Raw genomic sequence first — 26962 nt, forward strand, 5'->3', positions numbered from 1 at the left:
AGCCAAAAAGCTGAATGATTATGGGCTGAGAAATTTGTGAAGGAAACGTGAGCATCTGGGTACAGCTGAGTTTCCCAACCTTTTTATGCTTTGTATTTACAGAAACAATGCATCATTTTTTTCTAATACAATGTTTTCCTATTAGTGATGATTTTTACCAGTTAAATAAATATCCCCAAGTTCTGAAATATAACCTGTAACATTCAGCTGAGATGAATTATGCAGGGAGTTGATCTCTTTGACCTCGAATGCCTTTTTGGTTTTGAAATTCTATTTCCATGGTAAAGATTTTCCTGGAGGTCCTGTGTGCCTGAACAGGATGCTGTTGGGAATGTGTGACTTAAGTAGAAGATCAATAGACCACTTATGTGACCACCAAGCCTGTCCACACTATTAGAATAGTCTCAAGCTTTGTGATAATGGGAGGTTTTTGCAGGGTCGCTTTTGTCTGTTTGCTTCATAGCTTACCTGAATGTGATGAGTAGTACAATGTCAGGCCCTTCTAGTACTTACCCTATTTGCTTTGTATTTATTTATTGCATGTCTACAACTGAGTAAGATATAAACAAAGTTCTTGCCTTCATGGAGCTTACATTTTATTTGGAGGAAATAGATGATAAACAGAAAGACAAACAAATGGTGACTAACTTCAAGTAAAGCTATTTGCTCTGAAAAAATGCTTTAATGGCACAACCCATAGAGGTCTTGCACAGAACTGTCTTCTAGGTCTAAAAACCACAATCTGTGCACTTAATGATAATTTCTTAAAGATCTGAGGCCCTTTATTTGTGTTTCTTCAATATCATGAAATGGATAACATATTGTCTTCAGCAATATTTCTTTGAATTCCCTTTTCTCTCTTTTTTTAAATGGTATTACCTATTTTTTTTTAAAGATTTTATTTATTTATTTATTTGACAGAGAGAGAGACAGCCAGCAAGAGAGGGAACACAAGGAGGGGGAGTGGGAGAGGAACAAGCAGGCTCCCAGCAGAGCAGGGGGCCCCTGATGCGGGGCTCAATCCCAGGACCCTGGGATCACATCGTGAGCCAAAGGCAGACGCTTAACGACTGAGCCACCCAGGCGCCCCTTTTCTCTTTTTCTTGATGTCCTTCCTCCCCTCTCTACTAAACCCCAGTCCCACTGGAGCCTCTCCTGAGGTCTACAAAGAGTTCCCAGTGTGAGAAGCTTTTGCTGCTGTAGATTTTGTTTTATTTGTGTGTGTTAGTGAGAATTTAGAAAGTACTATCTGCCCTAATTTTTCACATGATGAAGTATACAAGGTGACAGATTGCTTTTTGTTTTGTTTTGGTGTTAAGTTTTGAATTATTCTTATTCTGCTAGTCTTAGCAATAAGCTTATGGTGACCCAAAGCCACCTGGAACAGATATTCTTGGCGCCCTGCCAGTACACCTATTCCCTCACCACGTCAGGATAGCAGCCTGACTTCCAGTGGCAGCACCTATCTCTGGCTTTCTCTGGACACTGAGACAACTCTGCCTGCTCATAGAGCATGCCTAGAGAGCCAGGACTTAAGTGCCCTGGAAGACGGCCCCATCACTGACTGATGGGAGTTAATATTTAACAACCTGGTTCTTTTGTCCCTTTGGTGGGATACTCAGTCTATGGCATATGTTCTACATTGTTTCCTAGAGTTCCTCAGGAGGATTAAGCTCAATCACCCCTTGTAGTAACATGCTTTTTTGTCTGTCTTCCCTTCCCTATTTCACTTTCCTATTCTACTGGTGTTTCCTGCAATTACTGACTTGCTCTTGAATACCTGTCTCAGGGTAAAGTCCTGGGAGAACTGAAAGATACCATCTCCTGGTGATTATTAATCAAGTTGCAGATCAGATACTCATCCTGCACTGATTGTCTTGGCACTTGGATATCCTGGGTCCAAGGCAAGTGCCATGTGTTAATGCTTCTTATGTATGTATATATGTCTGTCTGTATGTATTGCTGAAGGTCATGGCTGACCTTGAGCCCAGTGAACAGCATCACCCACAGTTGAAGTAATACATGTATGTTCACACTAGGCTGTCTAACAATGGTTTAATAATCATTAGATACCACTGTTTAGATCCTGAGTATATTCAGGACATTTACCTTTTGAAGATGTAATGATCATAGGTTGATACTGTCTCAGAAGAGTCTAGTTGTTGAGCTTTCCATTTTCATATGGTTCAATGATTCCTTCCACATTCAGTCTGGCTGCTGACACATGTGTTGAAATCTCTTATGCCACTCAGCCTGGGAAAAGCTGGTACTGCTGAGCTGAATCTGTGCTCGTAAAAGCTAGAAAGAACTGTTGTGTTATAGGAAACAACCCCAAACTGACAGATTAGGCTAGGAAGCCTGAGCAGGAGTTTTAATTTCTATGCACAAAATTAGTCTGTATACAAATTGATCACATTTCTATTTCATTTGTGATTGTTTTCAATTTCACCTAGTTATTTACAATTCTCTAGTATTCTATGCAGCCATGGTGTCTGTGTGATGACCTGTAAATTGACCATAATCCAGAGTGACATTCTCTGAGAGCCAAGCTTCCTAGGACATCAGTATTTCACACCAGGACATTTTGTAGGACACCTCGCTACTCTCCACGGGGTTCAAACATCAGAAAGCATGAGAGATCTAAGACTTGGTGTAATCACCTGCATGTAATGAAGCAGGCCAAAGAAAAAAGTGATGGGGAAAAAAAAAGGGAAATTGGGATGCCTGGGTGGCTCAGTCGGTTGAGTGTCCGACTCTTGATTTCAGTTCTGGTCATGATCTCAAGGTTGTGAGATCAGCCCTGCATCGAGTTCTGTGCTGGGCATGAAGCCTGCTAAAGATTCTCTCTCCCTCTCCCCTGCTTTCTCTCTCTCTCTAAAAAAGAGAGAGAAAGAAAAGAAGAAAAAGGGAAATGGTGTCAGGGTAACTAGGGAAATATCGAAGTGTTTGTCCAAGTGTAATTGCTCTTTGTTTCTCCTTAATTGTAAAAGATGGCTGGCAAATATATCTTGTTCCTTGGCACTAGGATTGGTAGGAAAGAGAAGGGAAGCAGGCAGCTCTGAAGGGAGGTTGCTATAAGAAGCATGGTGTGTAGTACCGAGAGGCTAGGATTCTAGTCCCTGCTCATGAGCTGCATGATCTTGTGCAATTATTTAGCGGCTCTGCAATTTGCAATTGCATTTATTGCAAAATTAAGTTTACTCCTCTAGACCAGAAACATCTTGAAGTTAGGAATTGCATCTGAATCAGTGATTTCTTTCTCTAGCATCCTAGACTATATTGAGAATGATTTTGAATTTGAAAAGGGAGCAAGCACAAGGATCCCATGGTCATCAGAGATGGATTTAATTGATCTGCACCGAAGAAAGGGAGAATAGAAAGTAAAGGCTACTCTAGATTTCATTCAATTATTTAAAGCATATTTACTGAGTGCCTACTAATATATAGATATATATAGATAGATAGATATAGATCTATCCCAAATATACTTCCAGGTGCTACAAATATTGCAGTCAGCAGAACAAAAATCTTCATCTGCATAGATCTTTCATTCTGGAGGATAAGACGGTAAAAAAAGATAGATAAATGAATTACATACAGTGTTTGGTAAGGAAAAGTGCTAAGGAGAAAAATAGCACAACAATGGTAGAAAGTAAGGGACAGGGGAGTTTGCGGTGCAATTTTAGTTAGGTTTCCAGGAAAGGCCGATTGTAGTCGTAAAATGGATCAAGTAAAGGTCTGCGAGCCCGTGTTATGAGAGAAACATAAAGAAAAGAAGGCTTAAGGATTCAAGAAGGATTCAGAGTGAGTGAGGAAGTGAAAGAAAATCCAGCCCCTGAAGAGTAGTGCGGCATGGGGCGGGGGGTAAGTTAAAGACGTTTGGGAGGAAATAAGGAGGAAAAAAGGCAGCATAGCCGAAGAATTTTATTTCTTTTGCCATTTGGAAAAAAAGAAAGATTGTGAAGTTTATGACAAAAATCCCTTTCCAAAGGGACTCTCACCTCAGCTGCTCTCCTGAGAGAAACAATGTTTCTCATCCCAGACTCGGAGTTATTGTCATTATAGCTTCTGATTGGCCCGGTGTTGGCGCATACTTTATGCCTATTGGCCCTCGCTTTTGTCCTCAGGCCCCCGGCCATCTTAGATCCCGCCCCCGCCGCGGCGCCATCTGGGAATTGTAGTACCCTCTCCGCTCCGTCCCGTCGCGGGAGTTTTGCCCTCCTGTTCCCGGTCCCTCAGGCGGCCACCCCAGTGGGCACACGCCCAGGCGCCGCTTCTGCCCCGCGCTCCCTTCCTCTGCCTTTCACTTCCCAGCTGGCAAGATCTTGGAAGGTAGGGGCAGGGGGCAAGCCCCAGTTGAGGAGTGTTTCTGGGTTGCGGGTCTTGGTTTCCATGCGCGTCTGGTTCATATACCCGCAGTCCACTGCGGCGGGGTCTGGCTTGCACACCTCCTTTGGGTGGGGGGCGGTGGAGTGGTGGTGTGTCTGTCCCGAGGACCCTCCTACCCCCTGAACCCACAGGACCCATTCTGACCACCAGCCCTAACCCTAACCCACCCCTCATACGCTGCATAAGGAGGTAAACCGAGGCATGGGACCACGCCATTGGTTTCAGGGACGCCCAGCACCCAGACCTGGTGGTGTAGTTGGCACTGGCCGCTCTTTCAGGGTTTGCCAGTGTCATAGGCAAGTAGCAGGGATCGCTGCCCCAACAGAACTGTGTTAAACACCCATCTCCGGGTTCCCCAAAGGGAGGGGGCTGAACACGTGCCCAAGAAAGGAGCCAAGTAGGTAGTGGGAAGGCAGTATTTTGGGAGGGAATCTTATATTTGATATTTTAAAAACATTTAAGAGAACACTGAATTCTTTATGGTGGGATAACTCAATGAGTCCAGGCTCGTTTGGACCATTTTATGGATTAATGTAGTTTTTACATAAAAATGTGTAGGGATTTTAAAGGTATATCGGGAGCAGCTGTGTGGCTCAGTCGGTTGGGTGTCTGCCTTGCACTGGGGTCATGATCCTAGGGTCCTGGGATTGCCCCGCGTTGGGCTCCCTGCTCTACAGGGAGCCTGCTTCTCTCTAGCCCTCTGCCACTCCCCCTGCTTGTGTGCCCACTCTCTCTCTCTCTCTCACAAATAAATAGATAAAATCTTAAAAAAAAAAAAAAGTTATATTCGTGTGGGGGCTGGGGGTAGGGGTGTAGAGAGGGGAGGCTGGTTAGTGGAACCAGAGTTGGAGGCTCCTCTCTAGGATTAAATTCTCCATGTGGTGTATGACTTTGAACCAGCCACTCACAGTGTTTTATCTTGGAGAAAAGAGCCTGAAAATCTTTGCTCAAGTGGCCCAAGGACGCTGGCTGGAGCCGAAAGCTAAATGAGGTCTTGTTTGTGAAAGTCTGCCACTTGCAGACTTACTGCTTTATTATTCCGGATCTCTCAAGAAATGTGCTGGGGACCAGCTGCAAATGATCCCAGCGGTTGTTGTAGAAAGGCCCTGACTTGTGCTGGGCCTGGGACTACTAAAAAGCGGCCCCCAGTCGCACCTGTTAAGCCGGCTGTTCCTGAACTCTCGCTCTCCGGCTCCATCTTACCGCTGGCGGCCTGAGTTGTGGAGGCGTCTGGGAGTTGGAGTCCCGCTGCCTGTTTCCCGGCGGGCTGGTACTCCATCTCCCAGCATGCCATTAGGTGCGGCGAGGTGTCTCCTGGGAGATGAAGTCTCACTTCAGTCGTTCTGTGGATCGGCCCTTTGACTCAGAACTACAACTTCCATGTGACCCTGTGTTCGTGGCTGCCAGCCTTTTTGTCCGCTTCCTGGGAGCGGGGACTAGAGAGCTGTTTAGGAAAGCTGTCTTTTGTTGTTGTTGGGGAGTGGAGAGATATGTCTAGTAAAGATGTCTTTTATTATTGTCGCCGTTGTCATTGATTGTGTATGCCGTTACACTATTAGGGTAGGATTGTATACACTTTTCCAAGTGTTAGGGAATATGCATGCTTTCAAACATAGCTAACACTCGACAATTTACAGAATGTTCACATTAGTTTTCATAACACCGTACCTCCCATCTGTAGTTGAGGAAAAACCTTGAGAAGATGGATGATTTGTCCTCGGTCACACACCTAGTAATAAAATGTAATATATGTGTATTTATTAATATATATTACAGTTAGTTATTATAATTTAATCCTCTCAAAAGCTATATGAGAGACATAACCATTTTATATGCTTTTCACATATTAGAAAACTAAAAGTTATAGTTAAGCAACCAAAGTTAAGCAACTTGTCCAAATTAACTCAGCTAGGGAATAGAAGTACTCAGATAGTAATCCAGTCTGTTTAACAGTCTCTGCTTAAAAAAATACTCCACCTGGGGCCCTTGGGTGGCTCAGTGGGTTGAGGTTGAGCGTATGCCTTCGGCTCAGGTCATGATTCCAGGATCCTGGAATTGAGCCAGGCATCAGGCTCCCTGCTCAGTGGGGAGCCAGCATCTCCCTCTCCCACTACCCCTGCTTGTGCTGTCTCTCTTTCTGTCAAAAAAAAGAAAAAAAAAAAAAAAGACTCCACCTAACAGAGCGAGAGGGAGTCCGACGTTCCTGAGTACAGAATTGGGAATCTTTCCATCATACCATGTTTCCTCTATAGTCAGACTAAATGTTAGAGCTGCATAAACCTTTGAGATCATTTAAATTTAAGGCAAAGATCTTGGAGCAGTTCCTGGCATATAGTAAAGGTTCCACAAATGTTAGCTAGATATAGCTTTATAATACTTTTATTTTAGAGATGAGGAAACTGGCCCAGGTGGTAAAGCCATTTGCCCAAGGTCACACAGTTGGTTTGTGTCAGAGATGAGACTAGACGCAAGTGTCTTATTTCCAAGTCCAGGGTTATTTTCATTCTACCAGCAGTCAGCTAGAAGGAGCACCAGATGTGAAGCTGTTTAGATAATGGTTTCTCTTCTAATTTGTTCTTTGTAGGCCATGGGCCAGGACCAATTGTTGTAAAGTCTCTTTTCTTATTATTGGTAAGGTTGTAACATTTCATTAATTCAACAAAAGTTTTTTGAACATCTTTATATGCTCATCTCTCTTTAGGTGCAGTGGCCACATGGATTAAAGGAGCCAATGGGTTAGGGCTAGAAGGACCTTAAAAACCATCTAATCTCACTCCTTCATTTTATAAATGAGGAGAGGGATCCATGGTCTTTATCTCATGCCCTTTCTGCCAGAAGACAGGTTTCTGGAGGCCTGTAGTAGTGTATGTGACCTTTTAGGCTCATGATTTCTTTTACTTGGTATTCTCATCCTATCCTTATCTCTGTAAACGTTTGATGGAATGCTTTAGGAAATGTTTCTGTACTCCTCTTTTTATTTGTATATAGGTGTGGCTTCAGTGTGCTCCCTTTCTATTTTGGGAGAGAACAAAATCTGATACTGTGTTGGCATTCATACAAGTTACAGTCTGACCCTCCAATATGGGGTATCAGAAAGAACACATGAGTTGTTTGAATTATGTAACGCTTCTGTTTTAGAAGACACACTGTCCCTTTCAATTATGTATTCACAAATAATAAAGCAGGTAACTCACCTCCTGTGTGTGAAAGATGCTTTCTGCATAGTTAGATAATAAACTAACATTTTTATAAACTATTGGCTAAACATTCCTGAAACAGTCACTATGAGAGATCTTCTCCCCATCCGCTCCCAGAGCCCCCTCCCCTGCCCAGCACTCTCCCAGCTAACAGATCATTCAGTTTCCAGCACATGCCTGACCACTGGTAGATACTGAAAAAATATTTGTGAAATTGCATTCATAAGCACCCCTGAGCTCTGTTCCCACATCTTTTTCTTGAATCTCTTTTAAGATAGAAATGCTTTGAAATATAAGATGTAGCAGGTTGCTTTCCTTTCGATGTCTACATTGCGAAGAAAAATCTCAGCCTTTGAGGTCATCTTCCAAGGGGCTGTTTCTTTGGGAATGTCCATGTCTGTGGTTTCTCAGATGAGAAAGTGATCCAAATAGCAAAACATAGCAAAGAAGCCATGGAGAGTGGTAGTCTGGGGGCCTATGATTCAAATCCCAGCCCTGCCCTAAGAGGCAGGGTACTTAGCCCTTGGTTTCTTCTGTAAAATAGGGATAATAAGCATTTCTACTTCATAAAGTGAGGATAAAGATTAAATAAGATAGTGTTTTTAAAACTTTGAGTGTGTTGTCAGGCACTCAGTAGCTTGTATTCAACAGATGAATAGTAGCTCTTATTTTTGTTATTAATGTAAACAATATGTGAAAATATATCAAGTTTATTCACCTTTTAAACTTGAGGCAGGTATCTGCTTCATAAAAGGATTTGCCATTTGGTTTCTTAGAATAGCAAGGTTGGTCATTACATTCGAAGTATGAAGTTAACCACAACTTTGATAATCGATCTTATCTGCACAGTGATACTCTTTGTGTGGGTAGAGAGGTAGTGAAGTTTTGACTTTACGTGGCCTGCTGAGAGGTCCCTGCTCTATGGTCCCATCTCTACATTGAATCTCAGATTGAAAAGTTGCCTGTCCCTGTCGGTAGGGCCTTCTGTCTACTTCTGGAAAGGACTGGGCCTATTCCAGGTGTCTCAGGGTTAAAGTTGAAATAGTCATCACCCTCTTTGTGAGTAACCCCAGGGCAATGGTCATGTGGGCATGGCAGCGTGTCTCTCTAAGGCTGACAACTGCAACAGCCGTGAAGTTACTGATAAGGAGGTGAGTGAGACAAGAGAGGTGGTGTAGGGGACAAGGAAGAAAAAATGGGAAAGAGCAAAGAGCAGATGAACAATGGGAACAGCCTCAGTAGCCAGAGGACGTACTTATTCAGCGCATTTACCCTACTCCTAGCTCTGTGCCAGGCACCACACTGTTATGCACTGGAGATACAGCCATGAATGTGGCTGACATGAGTTGGTCATGGTGATGGGTGGTGGTCAATTACAGGCAGGGAAGAGCTTAGAGGAAAGAAGGAAAGCAGGAAGGCAGAAAGAAGGGAAAGGAGGGAGGAAGATAGGAAAGGAAGAGAGGAGTATTGGGATTAGATGAGTGGAAAGAAAATCTCTGTGTCTGGGGTATAAAAATCACTGGATGGGGGATGTGGGGGGGGATCAGGCTGCATAGGCAGGCACTGGTGATATCATGCAGAGTGCGGTTACCTGTATGGTAAAAGCATTCTGGACTTTATTCCAAGGGCATTTGGGAAACCACTTAACAATCTGAACTGGGGAAATGAAATAATAGGATTTGTTTTTTCCAAGTGTGGATGCAGTAAAGATGATGAATTTGTGTGAGAGAGTTGTCCAGGTAGACCTGTGTTTTTTGACTTTAATATGCGTATGAATCTCCTGCTGATCTTAAGCTGCGGGTTCTGATTTGGTACATCTGGAATGGGCCAGAGATTCAGGATTTCTAACAGGCTGATGCTGCTGGTCCGTGGACTATACTTTGAGGAGCAAGTACTGAGGAGACCCTTGAGCGGTCTAGATGAGAGATGGTAGTGGTTAAGAAAATGGACTCTAGAGAGTCACAGACCCGGATTCTAGTCTTGCTTCTACCAGCCACTTATGACTTGGGGAAAGTGTCTTAGTCTTGGCACAGAGCCTCAGTTTCCTTATTATCTGTGAAATGGAGGTAATAATTCCTCTTGTAGAGTCGTGTTTTAAGTTTTCAGTGAGGTAACCTGCAGAACATGCTTAACACAGTAACTGGCACTCAAGAAATGGTAGCTTTGAATTTATTCTTATTGTTGTTAATAAATCTGACAACTTCATGCACCCTGCTCCATGTTACCTTTTTTATAATTTGAATACTAGATGGAATAGATCACTTTTTTTTTTTTTTTTTTTTTTTTGAGAGGGAGAAGGGGAAGAGAGGAGAAGGAGAGGGAGAGAGAAAATCTAAAGCAGACTCCATGACCAGTGTGGAGCCTGATGCGGGGCTCGATCTCACAACCCTGAGATCATGGCTAAGCCGAAAATCAAGAGTCAGTTGCTTAACTGACTGAGCCACCCAGGTGCCCCTGGAATAGATCACTTTTAATTTTACTGATTTTGTTTTTATCTTGCATGTGAAGTGCTGAACTTCTTCAGCCCTTGGTAAAAACTTGAGTATTATGGGCAACTAGATATATTTCTCCTGTGTAATCGAGACTGTCTAAATTTGATAGAAAAAAATCCTGGGATCCTTAAAGTACCATCTTATATCTGATTACGATGGGAATTTGAGGCACTTTGCCTCCTCATGTAAATTTATTTAAGCCCAATTATAGTGCCTCCTTCTTTACATAATTTTAACCTGTTTGGATTGCTTTTCAACAGTTGTTCTCAACCCTCTCTGCAAGTTCAAGTCACTGGGGGCTGGTCCCATCCAGAGAAATTGAATCAGAGTGCAGAGGGGAGGTAGGCATTTGTATTTTTCTTTTTAAGTTTCCCAGGTGATTCTGAAGTGCTTTTAGGAATGAGAACCACTGATTCTAACAACGGAACATCATGGAATGAATCAGGTACAATCTAACAGGTGAAAGGCCTTTGTGGGGAAGAAAATATCTGGAAAGTAGCATTTTGAAGGCTTTGGGCGTGAAAGAGATGATAAGCCTTGCCACAAAGCTCTCTTGGAATTTGATGAACTAAATATAGGTTGTGTTCTGGGTTTTCTTTGAAGTGAAATCCATGCCCCCTCCTTCCCCGCCCTGCCCTTGTATCTCTAGCAGTGCTCACTTGAGTCAGGATTCTCCATTTTGTTTCAGGCTGTGTTTCTCTGCCTGATATTTAGTTTGTTTTATTCCTCATAGCTGAAAAATATATTATTAACCTATTAAAACTATGTTCAGAAGAAAAACTGAGTTACGTGCTTTCATGAGCTGTGGCTGCATTACTGTAAAGGTTTAAAGTATTGTTCAGATAAACTGCAACCCATTTTAACCAGTAACATTCTTTATTTTTTTTTCTTGATGGTAAACAATATTACTTTTTGTTTTATACACAAATATATTTATTTCACTTCTTTTTTTTTTTTAATGATTTTTTACTATATTATGTTAGTCACCATACAGTACATCCCCAGTTTCCGATGTAAGGCTTGATGATTCATTAGTAGTGTATAACACCCAGTGCACCATGCAATACGTGCCCTCCTTACTACCCATCACTGGTCTATCCCATTCCCCCACCCCCCTCCCCTCTGAGGCCCTCAGTTTGTTTCTCATAGTCCATAGTCTCTCATGTTTCATTCCCCCTTCTGATTACCCCCCCTTTCTTTATCCCTTTCTTCTCCTACCGATCTTCCTAGTTTTTATGACCAGTAACATTCTTTACATTTTTATTAAAAAAAAATTTTTTTTTTAATTAAGTAGGTTCCACACCCAATGTGGAGCTTAACCAGTAACATTCCTATGTTCTAATTCAGTAGCCTGAAATGAATGTTTCCAGAGAGGCTATTATAAACATTAGTTTCCTTTTCAATTTTTTTTTATAGTTACCTTCACCCTCCATTTCATGTCAGAATAATTAGGCTAATTTGGTTAAATATTTTTAATTTGCTGGGTTATCTACAATATATGGGGACCCTTCTTTTTAAAAGTTATTTTTTCCTTATATAAAATGTAGTCCTTAGGTTTGTTTGTATCTGAATATTATATTTAAAACCTTATACCCAGCATCTAGGAGCATTCTTGGCCTGAATTTCTGTTACCCTGCACCATAATTTTGTTTCTCAGCCTTTCTGAGCTTTTTTATTCACTAGGAGGTCATTTCACAATGTAGTAGTTTTATTTTTCTACTGTGTTGACTTAATAGAGAGAAAAAGAGAGTGGGAAAAGCTGTTTTTGTTGGAGGGTTTAAAATACAGTTAAAAATTACATATTTTAGGAATATTTTGTACGTAGGCCAAGGTTTTCTTTTAATGATGTGTAAGTAGAAATAGAAGAGAAAAATGAGAAACTGGCTAAGAGGTTTGCAAGAGGCCCACATTGACAGTATTCTGGAACTTAAAGACTCTTTCTGAGTCTATTTATGTGTTTATTAGTGTTCTTTGTTATGGATTTACCTCTTTTTATTAACAATCAGATTTCCATTAAAATTCAGTGTATTTTGCAGGTCCTCAGACTCACAGCTATTGGAGCTAAAACCCATCATAGATAATGTGGAGGTATCAGTACTCCCTCCTGAGGTTTAATGCATGCATATTTTAGTTGGGCACAGTTTGGAGGAGAGTATGGTCTGCAGTCATTTAATCACTGAAGTGTGTGGTATATGGTAAGAACAAAATTTTCATTTTCTGCAAGACTTAAAGTCTTCTTCCCGTGTCTTCATTTTTTGAAAAAACAAAACAAACAACAACAACAACAATAACAACAAAAACCAAACAAAAAACCCCAGAACTCAATGCTGTCTTAAAGTCTCCACATTAAAGCAGGTTGGTACCTGCTTGGTTGTGCGAGGAGACGTTTAAATGATGCCTAGAAGTAGGCGTTTGTGTCTGTGCTTGGAGCCCAGAGGACAGGCAGAGGAGTGGGGCTGGAACCTGCTGGAGTAAGGTTGTTTCTCTCAACCCTGGAGCCCGGGCAGTTCCTGTTTAGGTTCTCCCAGGAATGAAGCTGGTGGATGGAGAGGTAGCGATCCTAATGAGGGCAGGAAAAAGTACCGAAGAGGTAGAAGTGCATGCAGAGACTATGAAGAGGTATAACAACAAAAGAGATGGTGGGGTGGAGGGGGATGGAACATTTTTTGTTTTTACAAATATGTCTGTGAATGGTGCCCTCCGGAGTTGTGCTGTGCACAGCTTGCGTGGTTGTTACACAGAGGGGCCGCTCTGATCAATGGGAGGTGCTGGAAACTTCAGAAGAGGGGAAATGATACTGGGGTACCAAAACAACAACAGTGGCAGGTGGGCCCTGCACTTTGTTGTTGCTGGGATCTGCTGGAAGAGCAAGGCCAGGAAGCTTCGGCAGCCAGTGACCACAGAGAAATCTGCAGCTGAGGCCACCTCTTGGCCCCTTGGAGCAGAGCAGAAAGCTTCTTCTAAGCCAGGGCTTCCTCTAGGCTCTCGAACTTCCGAGAGGCAACCAGCCAATGCTTCCCTGGTCTAGAGGAATTAGTTGTGTTTGGCTCCTAGCACAGATGAAATAGCTAGGTCCAACTCCTAGCTGGGGACTCATTGGAACTATATGCAGAGGTCCGGGTGAGGCCAGAAGCTTCTGCATTTCTTACAAGCTCCCTGGTGATGCATTTGCTGCTGGTCCATGGGCCACGCTTGGAAAGCAAGGTTCTGGTTCTTTATGGCTCCTACTATGCTGCCATTCTGCTTTAATGTAATGAATAAATAGCATTGTTTAGAGTTCACAGATACATATGTCACTCTGTTACAAGGTGAGGGTGATCTTGGGCAAGTTGTTTTGCTTTGCAGAATTTTATTTTCTTCTCTAGAGTGGACATAGTAGTACATACCTCATAGGTAGGTATGAATAAAATGGGATAATCTGTATAAAATATTAGCACAGGACCTCTCATATAGTAACTTCTTAGTAAATGTTAGCTTTTATTTTTATTATTGTTATTATATTTTACATTTTTATTATTTTTGAGCTGAGAGATCCAGATCTATAAGGCATGTGGCTGTACCAGTTACCAGGTGTGGGACCATGGGTAGGTTTCTTGACTAGGTATGTTTCTTCACCTTTGAATTGGGGGTTAGAGTGGTAGCTGACTATGGATGCTGTGAAGGTTGAATAAGGCTATATGTATAAAGCCCTTGGCATGGATTAGTTACTCTCATGATTATGAATACTAATCATTTGAGGGGTCCCCATAGCGGCTTCTATTACTTGGGATTGGCCAGGTTTCTGTGAGACTCTCTTGGTGTTGTAGGAGCTGCCCACACCGCCCCTGGAGAATGGAGAGTGGGCCCAGAATCTGGTAATACCTGGAAGTTAAGGTCAGCAGGCAGGTGGAATGTGGGATGACAGCGTGGTCCAGTAGCAAATCCGAGTTGTTGCTGATTGCTTGCTCTGACCATGGATCTCACTGGGACTCCTGCCTGGATAACCTCTGACCTGCCTCATGTCCCAGTTCCTGTACCTAATCTCCAACTATATTCGGTGTGAATCAGTCCCTTGTTCATCATTAATGTATTCACTCGGGAAGCATTTTCTGAGGCATGTTGTATGTCAGGCACTGTGCTAGCTGGGCTTCTACATCGCTGAACAAGGCAGGCACAGTCCCTGCCCTAAGGAGTCCAGTGGAGAAGATGGACAATACTCAGGCAAACCAATGCGATTATAAGATGCCAAGTACTGGGAAGGAAGAGTTGAAGGTACTGTGATAGTAAAGGGGGGTGGGTAACCTATTAAGATTGGGTAGCCAGAGAGGAGGAGCTGATGTTTGAGCTGAGGCCTAAGTCAAGGATGAGTGGGAGACAGCCATATGAATCACTAGTGAAGTGGCGTTTGAGGCAGAAGGACAGCCTGTACCTGGGCCACACATGGGAAAAGAGCTTGACACGCTCAAAGGGATGAAAGAAGTCCTCTGTGGTAGACCATAGAGATTGAAGAGGGGCTGGCACTGGGTGAGGTTGGCATGGTTACGTAGGGCCTGGAAATCAAAGTATGGAGCCTGGATTGTATTGTCTGGGTGATGGCTCTGTCCCTGAATCTCAGTACTGTGGTCAGAGGCTGGCTCTTTGTTGTCCAGACCTTCCTTCTGTTGACCTGCTCCTCTGAGCACCTGCTTCCCGACTTCTTTTTCCTTCCATCCTGTCAAAACATCACTTATGGTCCTGGCTGATGCCTCCCTAATGCCTGCCATGTCTGTAGGCTTCTCTTTTACCTGTTAACACGCTCTCTGGACACTAGGTTTCATGTGTATAACTCAGTCCCTTTTCATTTCAGAGTGTTTGCTATACCTACTTCTGCCTCTGATGGGCTATCAGGCCCATCTCCCTCCTGAACTGACCCCTCTGCCATGTGGCAATGAAAATCAAGAACAGAGCCCTTGCCTTAGGGGTGCAGAGGGACAGAACAAAAGAGAACTAGGAAGGAAGAAGAGCAGTTTGAGGTCTGTCGATGGGTGGAAGAAGAGATAAGATAACAATTTTTATAGGTTGGACGGTGGCTTGAAGGAAGTTTGTTGGATTCACCCAGTCTTGTCACTTGTATTTACAGATTTGGAGGCCTGGTTCTAGAGAGAGGAAGTGACTTGCTCTGGGTTGCAGATGGAGTCAATAGCAGAATGATGACCTTTTTTCTTAATCCTCTGTAGGTTGGCTCCTATGTCTTTAACTTCCTTGACTTCTACTTTTTTACAGCTTTTCTTTAACCTCTAATCTTTGATTAGTGCTCTCTTCCCTCTGGACTGTAAGCTCTATGAAGGCAGGAGTGGTGGCTATTTTGCTGATGCCACCTCCCCAGCACCTGATCCCTAACTCAGAATTTGATGTTGAACTTTGCAGTGTGCCTCCTACTTCTGGGTTCTGCTCCCTTACTTCTCACAGAGGGCATAGGTAAGTGAAATCGATTGAAGCCCCGGACCTCATCTCCTCTTACCATTTCTTGAATTGTACAGCCTCCCATTTTCTCCCCTTACTGGAGAGAGTGCCTTGTTTACTGTGTTCATATTGTCTATCTTCTCTCTTTAGAAGTTTACTCCCTGAGGGCTTGGGCCTTGTTGGTACTGGTTCCTTGCTCTGTCTCTGTGCATAAAGCAATGTGTGGCCTGTGGTGAACAGGATGGTATGTATCATCATTACTGTCAAGATCTGAGAGTCTGGGTTGCCATCCAGGCAGATGGCCATTTATGCTGTACAGATAATGCTGGGAGTCAAGAATGGGCTCACAGGAAGGGGATAGAGAGAAGAGCCTACTCTTTGGCTCTGAGGACTGACTCCTCTCTTTGCTTCTCATTAGCTGTATAATTTTGAGCAAAGTACTCAACTTCTCTGCATCACACTTTTCTGTAAAATGAAGAAAATACTACTTAGCTCTTAGTTGTTGGGAGGACCAAGTGAGATGGTTGATGTGAAGCATGTCCCTGCACAATGTCTGACCTGTGGTCAGCACTCAATAAATATTACCTTGATTAAACCGGGAAGGTTGCTCTGTCTACTCTTGCTGGCTGGTCATTACACATGGGTGCCAGTTTTCACTTTGACACTCAGAGCTACATCTTTCCCATAGTGCTGTGTTATTTGGTGGACTGTCATATTCTCTTTGGTCATCAGATAAATGTAGAGGCCATCAGTTCTGGCCATATGAAGTTTGCCGAAAATGTTGATGAACAACAACCCAGGATTCAGCACAAAAAATAAAAATGCCGGTTGATGTTCAAGACAGAGGAATATAAATCAGAAAACAAACACATCCACCGTACTGTAATATTTAAATGCCTTCTCATAAACACTTAAGATTCTCATTAGTCCAACATCAGAAAAATGATAAATATTAATATTTGTCATCAAAGGAAAGCTTAGAAATCAAAGCAGAGTAAACATCGTTGTATTTGAAGGATTACATAATACTGAATGAATTTTAATTTGACACCTCCAAAACTCTATTTTTAAAAAAAATTCTCTGTGGGGCAGTTTAATTATTTTTATCCATTGCAAAAACTGGGAAAGGTATGCATTTAGTTGGAAAAGATTCAGGGGACTTGCTCATTCCAATAATGTTCTCAAAGACTTGGGCTATTTTGTGTCTTGTGTCTACAACAGAGACCCACTTGTTCTTGAGCCACTCTCCTCCAGATCTCCAGGTCAGCTTCAGAGAATCATACTGGAAATTGGCCTTGGTAGATGATGAAAGGGCACTGGGAGCTTCCTGTCTTGGCTGTGAATTCCTTTCCCAGGCTTCTATCTTCTTCCCAGTTCTGAATGTGCCAGAAGCATGTGCAGTAGTCCCTGGAGTCAGCAGCGAACAGTGGGAGAGACAACAGGCTGGTGCCGTCACTGTGAGGCGGTCAGGCTTTCCCTTGCTGCTTTCACAGTGTCTGATGTGGCTGACGTGGTGTGAGAGGGCCTCATGGTGTCACCACAGCACATGGTGCAGGGAGTCAGGAACCTGGGTTTTTGTTCTGGCTCTCATTGCCTTAGGCAAGTCTTGTCCTCTCTCTGGGCCTCCCTTTCCACATCCATAAAGTGAGGGGCTTGGGTCTGATAATTCTGAAGTCCTGTGCCTCTCCAACATCTTATAACCCTAGGGGAGAACTTCAGGAATCTGCTAAGCCCTTCCTTGTTCCCTCTGCAGAGGGGCAGTTGCTTGGAGTGGTTGGTGTTGGGGCCAGACAAAGCCGTATCTCACCTTAGCTAATTTACTTTAGTTCTTAGTTTCTTATCCATTATTGGAATAGTACAAAGTTGTCAGAAGCACAAGAGATGATGTTTGGAAATGTGTTGTTACCATTGTTGGTTATGTTTTATTTTATTATTGTTATGTATTATGTTTATATCTGGACTCAGGACTTTTCTGTCTCTTTGTGCCTCAGTTTTCTTATCTAAAAAATGGGAATAATAAGACTGTACTTCATTGGTTAATCGTGAGAATGAGATAATACATGAAAACATGTAAGACACTTCCTGGTATACAGTAAGTACCATATACAAGTTAGTGATGATTTTAGCTCTCGTTTTTATTATTGGTCGCAACACCTAGAATAAAATAGTGCTTTTTGTAAAGAATAAGATAGGACAAGGCAAATGGGAGTAGTTACCTTCTCTAATTACACATGCTGAAGCAGATTTTCGGTGGTGTAGAAGATCCACCATTTTCTCTAAGCATCTCATTTAACCTAGGGAACATTAAATAAATGATGTCAAATCTGTATTTTAAAGTAAAGTATGTGTATCCAACATGGGTCCTTAAAATAGGATACTGGAGCCTCTTCAGAATCTAATGTTCTGTACATACAGAGGCAATGAAAACAGTAACTGGAGAGGGTATCTGCCCCTCCGTGTGTTCATAGCAACATTATTTACAGTAGCCAAGATATATAAACAACATAGGTGTCCGTTGATAGGTGAATGGATAAAGAGGTTGTTTATATATATACACAATGGAGTATTATTCAGCTATAAAAAACGAGAACGGATGGACCTTGAGGGCATAATGCTCAGTAAAATAAGTCAGACAAAGACAGGCACATACTGTTTGCCCTCACTTGTTTGTGAAATCTAAAGACAAAAACAAAACCAAAAACACTAAACTCATAGAATAGGATCAGGTCTGTGGTTACCGGAGGCAGTGGGCGAAGGGAGCAGGGGAAGGAATTGGAAGAAAAGTGGTCGAAAGGTACAAGCTTCCAGTTATTTATAAGACAACTAAGTTCTAGGGCCGACACGTACATGATGACTGGAGCCAACACTGCTGAGTGCTATACAGGGAAGTTGTTAAGAGACAAGATCCTAAGAGTTCTCATCACAAGGAGATTTTTTTTTTCTCTTTTCTCTTTATTGTATGCATATGACAGGATGGTTGTAAACTAAACCTGTTATGGTAATCATTTCACAATATATGTAAATCCAACCATCGTGCTACATACCTTAAACTAATACAATGATGTATGTCAGTTATTTTTCAATAAAACTGGAAAAGAGATAGATCTCTAGTGGGGAAATGGGGAGAACAGAAGATAACTAAAGTGGTTGAATGCAGATACCTCTGGGGATGACAGCTGGAAAATAGGAAGAAATGAGGCAAGAGATTTATTTTTCCTAAAAGTTATGTGTCGTCATTTGATTTTAACGGTTATATACTTTACCTTATAATAAATAAAAAAAATATTTTGTTAAAAGTAAAAAAAAAAAAAAAAAAAAAGGAATCTAATGTTCCAGGTTCATGATCTATCTCCACATAGAGGTTGAAACCAAGTTAGAAGAGAGCTTACTTTTTATCAGATTACTGTGGGTTGGGAATGAAAATAAGACATTTTGGTGAATTCTGTCATTTGATCTTCAGAGCAACTCTATGAGGTAGATACTCTTACTATCTCGGTTTATACATGAGAAAACTGAAACTCAGAGAGGTTAAGTGCGTGCTTAAGGACACCCAGCTGGCGAGTGGTAGCACTGGGGATGCGGACCCAGGTCATGTGACTCAGCAACTTGAGCTCAGCTAGCTGCCCTCGTAGATGGTAGAAAGGTCATACCTGCATGATAGCTACTATTTCTGTATAATGAAGTCTAATGGATCAAGACAAGGATGTAAATGACTTGCTTTTTATCAATGACACAGCGAATCAGCATTCATTTTTATTGTTTCCAACATCATTCCATTACATGTAAGGGAATGAATTTCAATATAGAATAGACTTATTTAAGGAAACATCAATATTTTTCTCAAATTGGCAGCATCAAAACTGTATTTATGGAATTAAGGAAAACATACTGCATTTATATAATGCAAGTTCACTTGGAAACCTAAAATTTCTTTATCTTTTTCTGTTATGTTGGCTTGTTGCTGTTGGCATCAGTCTGTTTTTAAGACGTAAATATAAATTGTTTCTTGTTAACTTCATTGGATCTGTAAGCAGATATTAGACCTAGTTGGCACTGATGAGGCCAACCACTTGGTCAGAGGGCCCACATTATTCTGTGAGAAGGAGGTATTTAAAAAAAAACTTCTTACCAACTGCATACGAAAATAAATTTATTTTAGAAGATTTAAAAAAAAATGCTCAAAAAAATAAAATGACATTGCCATTCCACCCCCTCATGATTCTACTATCAATATTTCAGTGGATACTCTTTCCATCCTTTTTCATTGCATGTGTGTATTTGTTTGTCGTGTTAGTTTTCTAAATTAGGATCATACTTCACATATAGCTATGTTACCCGTTTTTCACTCTTTAATGTATTGTGTGTGTGTTCCCATGCCATTAATGACTACAAAGTACTCCACTGTTGGAACCTGCGATTATTTTTCATACTATTCCAATTGTTTAGCATTGGGCTTTTACCACCTCGATTTCTTTTTTTTTTTTTTTTTTTTAAGGTTTTATTTATTTATTTAACACAGATAGAGACAGCCAGCGAGAGAGGGAACACAAGCAGGAGGAGTGGGAGAGGAAGAAGCAGGCTCATAGCGGAGGAGCCTGATGTGGGGCTCGATCCCATAACGCTGGGATCACGCCCTGAGCCGAAGGCAGATGCTTAACTGCTGTGCCACCCAGGCGCCCCTACCACCTCGATTTCTGATGTGTATTACTGAAAAATATTTGCGTGGATGTGTCATGACATCCATGATTCTTTTCTTAGGACACATTCTCAGAAGTGGAAATGCTGGGTCCTATTGTAAGCGGTCCTATTGTAAGGAGTAGTTCTCTAGTCTTTCCACCCTTCACTGCAGGTAATGCTCCCTGTGTACCTAGATTCCCCACTAACAGCTTCTCCTGGGTTCCGTTTGCCAAGAACGTCAGAGAAGCCTGTGGAGCCAGAAGCTGGTAGGGTAATTAATGTCAGTCTTCAGGCTGGACTTGGTGATCAAAATAAACATGTTGGACTGCCAAGCCCAGCCTTTACATGTCTTTACATGCCTTAATTATTAGTTAGTGTGTTACCTTGTTAGCTCAGAATGCTTCCAGCTGCAAGTAACAGAGAACGTGATTCGCAGTGGCTCAAAAACAAACAAACAAACAAAAAAACCCCAGAAGATCATTTCTTCCCCAGAAGGAGACACCTAGACGTATGGGGGGTGGCGGAGGGGGGAGGCTGACCGTGGCTCTAGTTCAGCAGCTCAGAGATGTCAAGGATGTAACTACAGTGTTCTTGGCTTTCTCATACTGGTCACAGGATGGCTACAGCTGAAGCAGGCATCATGCATGTGTTCAGGGAATCAGGGAGGGGTGCAAGAAGAGAGATGGAAATGATGGACTCTTGATCCTAGGAGTTGTTAGCCTGATTTTTAAAATCAGGTGGTGCTTTTTTTTTTTTCTCTTATTGCAGAAGTAATGTATGATCATTACAGAAAATATATTTCACCCATAATCTTGCTATTGGGAGGTAATCACTGCTCTCATTTTGGTGTTTATCCTTCTAGTTTGGTTATAAGTACACAAAAAAGTGGGATTGCCCATTGATGGACTGCCTCGTAACTGGCCTTTTTAATCAGCATCCATCCTTGTGCTTAGCACCTGGTAGATGCTTTACGAATTTTACTGAAAAATTAATGAATGATTTCAAAAATACGCTATGAATATTTTTCTGTATCGCCAAGTATTTGTTTTAGAGTATAATTTTTAACAGCTGCATAACACTCAATTGTTTGAATGTTTCATAATTTCTTTGACTGATTATTATTTTATGTGTGGATTTTTTCAAAATGTTAACTGTGACAATTCTGTAGTGAACATCCCTCTGTGTGTGTGTGTGTGTGTGTGTGTGTGTACACAAATCTCTCATTATTTCCTTAGATAAATTCTTTTCAGAAGTGGAATCACTAGGTCCCAGGTCCAGTTTTAAAGTCCTTGATGCGTATCATCAAACTGCCCTCTTTGTATGCATCGTTTTATACTACCACCCGCAATGCGAATCATTATAAGCTTGTTTTAATCTTTATTTTTCTTTTCAGTAGATTTGAATTTTTTTTCTGAGAAGGTAATATATTCATCTGTTTCAAAAATCAAAACAATAGAAAAAAAGATACAAAGTTTTGCTGCTCCTGTTCCCATACCCCTACCTCTGCCCCCATTTCCCTTAGTGTAGTCACTTTGGTTAGTTTCTGTTGAACTTTTTCAGTATTTTTTACTGTACATAGAAGATTATGCATCTAAATTACTTTTCTTCCTTTTTTATAAAAAAAAGTAACATACAATATACACTATTCTGTACTTTACTTTATTTGGTTTGACTGCTGTATAATGTTCCATTATGTGAATACTCCATAGTTTTATTTATCTATTCTCCTGTCTGGCCTTATTTGAAACCTGTATCTTTTCCGCCAAACAAGGCCCAAATGAACCGTGATATTCTGGCCCTGCAGCAATGCCACTAATAGGAGCAGGCAGCTATATCTTAATTTCCTAGCCCTACTGCCTGGCCTGCTGCACGTTTTGACTTTGCCTCCCAGGGTGTAGTTGGCAGGGTCTGAATATTCCGAATCCAAGGAGGGAGAGAATTCTAAAGGAAGGTTTATCCTCTTTGAAGACCCACTGGCCCCCCTAGCTTGGCTTGTGAGATACTTCATGTGCTACTTTGGGTAAAGAACAACCCCTCCATTCTTATCCAAGGGAAGGTGGCTCCTGTAGGAAATGATGTCCTGTGTACTTTTTAAGGAATTTCGTGTCACGGTTCAGACCCCCTGTGTGCTCCTTCAATAGGCTCCGGGGAAGAATACTTCCTTGCCTCTTCCAGCTTCTGGTGTCTCCAAGCATTCTTCAGCTTGTGGCTCTATTTCCTTCATGTGGCCTTCTCCGTGTCTTTTCCTCTTCTATTGGACACAGACATCTCTCTTTGGGGGCCACCAGAGGCTTTGATTTCAGTGCTCTGATTCCGGAATCTGTGCTCTGCTCTACTGTATCCTGGGAAGTACCACAGAAAAAGGTTGTTTTCTCTTCCACATGATAAAAGAAAGACTGGGGCCATCCCCCTCAGTGCTGCAACTTCATTGTCTTGCACAGTGCCTTGCGCAGTGCAAAGGAAGTGCTCAAATGGATCGTCTTTATCAATGAGTGGTCCACTGAATGTCTGAAGGCAGGTTTTTATGTCTGTTTTTACTTTTCCAGGTTGAGTCTCCCTAGGTACTTCAGTTATTCCTTGTGCGAAGTTCAGACCCTCTACCACTCTCGTTGCTCTCCTGTAGGTACTTTCTAACTTGGCCAGTATTTCTCTTAAAATATGCCTTCCAGAATGAACTGTAGATAGGATCGAAGCAACAAGATTCTCATGGTTTGCATACAGTATTTTTTAAAAAATTAGCGCTGGTTGTGAGGATGTGGAGAAAAAGGAATGCTCATGCACTGTTGGTGGGAATGCAAACTGGTGCAGCCACTGTAGAAGACCATATGGAATATCCTCAAAAAATTAAAAATAGAATTACATAGGATCCAGTAATTCAACTACTGGGTATCTACCCAAAGAATATGAAATTGCTAATTCAAAAAGATATATGCACCCCTATGTTTATTGCAGCATTATATTATGCTAAATTATGGAAATAACCCAACTGTCCATCAATAGATGAATAGATAAAGAAAATGTGGTATACATACACAATGGAATATTACTCAGCCATAAAAGAGAATGAAATCTTGCTGTTTGCAACAACATGGGTGGATCTAAAGGATACAATGCTAAGTGAAGTCAGTCAGAGAAAGACAAATACCATATGATCTCACTCATATGTGGAATTTAAGAAACAAAACAAGCGAACAAAGAAAAAAGAGACAAGCAAGAAACAGACTCTTAACTATAGAGAACAAACAGGTGGTTACCAGAGGGGAGGTGGTGGGGGGTGGGTGAAATAGGTGAAGGGGATTAAGAGTACACTTATCATGATAAGCACTGAGTAATGTATAGAATTGTTGAATCAGTATGTTGTATACCTGATACGAATACCAAACAAACAAAAAACCAAATAAATAAAAGTAGCCCTGGCTTGTGTTCCTTTTAGAGTAAGTGCTAAATTCTTTGCTGGTAATTCATTGCTGGTGAAAGACCTAAAGCAACAGCAACAACAAACCCCCTAGGCTAGTAGCCCCACTTGGTCATTGAGTTTTTTAGGGCCAAATTTAGCTCTTAGTTAAGTGTAATTTTGATTGGTTCTGGATTCTGGGGATACATTTTGAGATTGGAAAGAAAATAGTACAAACGTCACACTTTGGGGGCTTACTGGAAAGGGCAAGCATACCCATGAATAAATCCAGTTTTCCCTCTCCATTCCAGTTTGTTAAACCCATGGAAAAAAGTTGTGCGCGGTTAGAGGGACGAATGATGATCCGAAGCCATTTTTTTTGCAAGAACAAATCAGGGTTTTCATGACCAGGTATTAGAGAAGAGAACCTTTTTCTTCTTAATTTCCAACATTGGGGCAGGTCATTGGTACTCTTCTTGTTCTTCTTCTTCTTCTTCTTTTTTTTTTTTTTTGTAAATCACATTTACCACTGCTTGTGTTAATTTTCATATTCTTGTACCCTGAACAAATTTATGCTCTTGGTGTTGTATGTGCTGCAAGTTTCACTGCTGTCAAAACATGTTTTTAAAAATATCCCATGGGTTTTAACCAGTAACAGTCAAGATCAATTAGATTTTTTTTAGGAGTAAAATCTACCTTAGGATTTAGATTGGCGAGAAGATGTGGTTATGATAACTGTTGCCCTTATGTGCCAAGATGGGACTGAGGTATATCAGTGCTTTTAAAAATGTTTCTTGTAATTAATTTTTTTAAACCAGGGGTTGAAACAATGAAGTGATTCTAACTCCCGGTGGTGGATTTCGTGGCTTCCTGTATTCCACTATACTTTCTACTGCATCTTGACACCTTGGTTTCTTAAAGGAAACATTTTTGAAGGCAGAGGCCCTCTGCTCGGAACTCTTCCCCCTCACCTCTTACCTGGCTTACTTATTCTACCTGACAGCTTAGCTTAAATGTCTCTTCCACAGGGAAACTCACTCTGACCCATAGGACTTGGTTAGTTATTTAATAAGTCGCCTCAGTAGCTTGTACTTCATTATATCAATTTCAGTCTCTTTGTTAATATTTGTCCTTTATCCCAGACTCTAAACTCTGCAAGGCAGGAGCTATGTCTCTTTTCAACACTCTACCTACCTTGGTGTCTGGCTCATACTAGATACTTAATAAACTTTGGTTGGCTGATTGGTCAGAGGCTGAAAAAGGGGTTATGGAAACAATACTTTTAACAAGAGTTGCATTTGTGTGTGTGTGTGTGTGTGTGTGTGTGTGTGTGTGTGTGTGTGTGTACATGTACAGCTAATAGCAGTGAGTGCTGTTTTCTTTCTGGTTTTTTTGGGGGGGTGGGGAGAGGGGTACCACTGCTTCAAATTACTGAAGTGGAAAGAACAGTTGACATTCTGTTTTAAAGTGACCATGTATTTGACCCACTTCTTCTCTCGTAATGTCATCACGATTGTATCTCATTGCTGCGGGTTCTTGGAGGCTGACAGGCGAAACAAGTTGCTTCAGCTCACAGTCCTCATCTGTCATACAGAACAGCTTGCAGATTCTTATTATGTGAATGAAATATGGAGAGAGGGATATTTTCTTCCTGGGCTATCAGGGTAATTGAAAGTAACCATATCAGGGCATAAGGGGAAAATGCAGGAAAATAGACTGCTTTTGTGAAGGGCAACCCATCGGCTTTCAGAACTGCAGGTGTAGAGTCTCATCTCCAAGTGCAGAGGCTGGGGAAAGGTTCCCTCTTATCAAAAAGCCTAGGATTCGACCAGAACATTCTTTTAGTCAGGAAAATGCCTTGGTTCGTGTTACCACTCCTCAGCTCCCTGACGAGCTGCTGCCATGGCTGCCTTTGGAGGTACATCCCGTGGGACCCAGGGCACGGGCTTTCTATGTTCTTTAGCTAGGACAGAAAACTGTTTTAGTATTCCAGATCAATAAACTGTAGTAGAAAGTTGAAAATGTGCTATGAAAAATCATTAACCAGAGAAATTCTACTGTTCCCAAGTTTTACATCAGAAGAAATAAGTAACACTTGACTGCTCTTATAGTTTATATTTTACAAGCTTGGCCCTGGTGAAACAGAATATCAGATGACACTGTGTCAGTGACACTTTGCCTTTGAAATGGTCAGTTCTGCAGATGGAAATGGAACTTTACAGAACACTTTTAGTTCACAGGAAGCTTTCTGCTTCACATTGGTCAACAGACCTAACGTGGTGATGGAAAGCAACGTACAGTTCAGCAGTCATTCAAGTCATGACTTTGTTATATTTTGAGATGGCTCTAAAATCACTTAGTCAAATAAAACTCCAAAGTACTGTAACTGCCAGGTTGCTTTATCTAATATATGAAACAGAGGCAAAGGAACCAACAATAACCCTCCATTTACCATTATTAGATTAGCTATTACTGAAACCGCAGAAAGTATATAATCCTTTACTTTGTGTTCACTCGAATTTGGTTATTAAGCTTTGATGGAACTTTCATTTAACCAAATGCCTTTGTTTACGACAATAAGCATGTTAAGTCTTTTGTGTTCTGAATGTGATATGACCATTTTAGTACATGCCTCCTGCAAAGGCATGTTAAAGTTGTAGATTCTATTCATTTGTGTAATGTCAAATATTTTCATTTCAATCCAGTTAGGGTCTTGTGTTTCTTCCCAACGTTAAGAAATGCATCTTTTCTCTGGTAGGCCTTCCTTTTTCAAGAATAAACCAGGCATTAACAAACAGCAGCTCCATAAAAATTGATTTTTCAAAATTAAATAAGCATCTGGTGGGCTGAAAATGTTTTTATACCTGATATTTAAAAGATATTTTGACTATTGCCAAAAGGAATCAATTCCTTCATGCTGTCTCTCTTGCGGATGCCGTCATATGCCACTGTGTGCTGTGGAGCTCAGGCTCGGGCTTGGATTTGTACCTCAACTCTGCCACTTTACCTGCCTGTAACCTTGGACTTCACCTCTTCCAAGGTCTGTTATCTCTAATTGCCCTTTCCTCAGTGTGTGATGGAGTTCTTAATAGTACTTATCTCATCATGTTATAGATGGAGGAATGCATGTAAAGTTCTCAAACGTGTGATTATTCCTGTAATTTGTGTGTGTGTGTGCGTGCGTGTGCAAGTGTGTGTGTCTACACTCTACATATGGATTGTTGGCTTAACTAAAACCCCATACTGATTCAAAATTGGGTTATAATAGTGGGAATGCTGTTATCCTTTCAGGATTTAGTGTTCCAGTATCAAGGTTAAATATATGACATGGAACACTGTTACCATTTTGGATCTATTCAGAGCCACAGTTTGAAGACAAGTCATCATGAAGG

The 26962-nt window shown here is 41.5% G+C and overlaps 1 protein-coding gene and 1 pseudogene across 4 annotated transcripts in view; one reads left to right on the top strand and one right to left on the bottom strand.

Moving 5' to 3' along the window:
- The window catches only part of LOC123798662 (large ribosomal subunit protein uL1-like), a 131177-nt pseudogene that overhangs the window by 103286 nt on the left and 929 nt on the right, over positions 1–26962 (bottom strand).
- FHIT (fragile histidine triad diadenosine triphosphatase) overlaps positions 4191–26962 on the top strand; it is a 1378910-nt gene continuing 1356138 nt past the window's right edge. For all 4 annotated transcript variants that reach the window (XM_045807502.2, XM_045807501.2, XM_087866889.1 and 1 more), the window contains exon 1: positions 4191–4332. The gene's annotated coding sequence lies outside the window, so the exon portion shown is untranslated. The remainder of the gene's footprint in view (positions 4333–26962) is intronic.

This window comes from Ursus americanus, chromosome 14 (genome assembly GCF_024610735.1).
Source record: "Ursus americanus isolate L20-20 chromosome 14, mUrsAme1.1.p, whole genome shotgun sequence".
NCBI lineage: Eukaryota > Metazoa > Chordata > Mammalia > Carnivora > Ursidae > Ursus > Ursus americanus.